The following is a 1,518-nucleotide window of genomic DNA, read 5'->3' as shown; positions in this document are numbered from 1 at the left end:
CGATTCGTAACCACTACGTTACCAGAGCTCCATAGAAATCTTGTAAGTCCGTGTTTAGCCTATAACTGATTGGAATACCTAAAATGGGGCTAGAACTTGCCCAGTGAAGGAGGCTTCTGCAGAGCCTTTGCATTGCGTAAGATCATAGGTGGAATCCTGAATCCTCTGAGCTGGGAAATTTCCAGTTGAAGGGACAAGCAGACCAGTATGGAGCAGCTAGAAGAACAGAAGCTAATTCTTGAAAGAAAGACCAGCAGGAAAAATAAAAAATAATAACAGCAGTCTAACTGACTACTACAAGAACAAGCAAGTTGTTCCCCAGGTAGCCATCAAGGCACATGGTCCAGTCCCCTCAAGGCAAATCAATCCCCTTCCAAAACTGAAATTCAAATGGAATGCATGAGTAGGCATGTGGCCTTGCTGCTTGACCACATTGGTAACCGATAAGGGGAAGTGGGGGAAAAACAGCAATGAAGTTGTGAGCTAAGTCTGACCACATTCAATAGATTACTGTTAATCTGGATTGAGACCTGGTTAACCAGCAGTATGACAAGACCTGGGGACTCCTGGGCCCAGGGTCAGGGACATGGCTCCAGAGGACTACAGCGGCGTGCGAAGCATCGAGCTGATATGAAGTGAGGGGAGATGCACAAGAACACCCATACTTGCAGATTGTACCCATTTGACTGGCATCAATCAATGGCTGGAGGACCAGAACACGATTAGAGGAAAAAAAAAGAGTAACCCACTACAATTGGATGAATGTGACCTATGCTTGTGGATGCAGTATGACTAAGGAATGAACAAATCTCTACAGTGAGGATCATTCCCACCCCCTTGGTACACAGGGTCAAGAAGGATGCAGAACTTAGACATTGGCTACAAAGGCAAGAAGTGACTGGCTTATAAGCTTTCAATAGGGAACCCAGTTCCAGAGGGTACAGGGAAAAGTAGAATCTCCACTGAGTTGTTTCCAACCTGTCTGGATGGGGTTGATAAAAAGTGAGGGGGATAGGACTCCTGTGGTTCAATAAGGAATGATTGCTATCAGGTCTGACAGTGAGTGTTGGAAAGATAAATGCAAATGTTTTGTAACAAAAGAAGGGGAGTGGCTGATTTCACAGTCCAGGAGCAGAGAACCCTGGAACCATCAAGGGAGAAAAGCGAAGTGAGGGACCCTGTCCAGGGAGGCAGTGACACAAGGATGGAAGCAGAGATGATGACATGGAGAGATGGAGCAGCTGGGGACTCTGGACTGAAGGAAGGAGAGGGGGTGTCCGGGGGCAGGAGTACAGGGTGTACCCTTTGGTTATTTGATGATGCTTGCAGGGGATTGTAATCATTGCAATGAAATGAAATACAATAGGATGAATGTAAAGATAATGTTCTCCCATGTACTAACATATAATTCACAATAAAATTAAAAAACAAAAAATGATGCAGTGCTGGGGGTGCTCACTAGTCTATGCCAAGAGATTTGGAATACATCTACCTCACCAATGGATTGGGAGAAAACCA

General features: G+C 45.3%; 1 protein-coding gene across 1 annotated transcript in view; it reads right to left on the bottom strand.

The window, feature by feature from the left end:
• The window catches only part of UGT8 (UDP glycosyltransferase 8), a 186,339-nt gene that overhangs the window by 22,384 nt on the left and 162,437 nt on the right, over positions 1 to 1,518 (bottom strand). The gene's annotated exons all lie outside the window — the stretch shown is intronic.

Source organism: Chrysochloris asiatica, unplaced genomic scaffold (genome assembly GCF_000296735.1).
Source record: "Chrysochloris asiatica unplaced genomic scaffold, ChrAsi1.0 scaffold00188, whole genome shotgun sequence".
In the NCBI taxonomy this organism is placed as follows: Eukaryota; Metazoa; Chordata; class Mammalia; order Afrosoricida; family Chrysochloridae; genus Chrysochloris; species Chrysochloris asiatica.
This window is presented reverse-complemented; position numbering and strand designations above follow the sequence as displayed.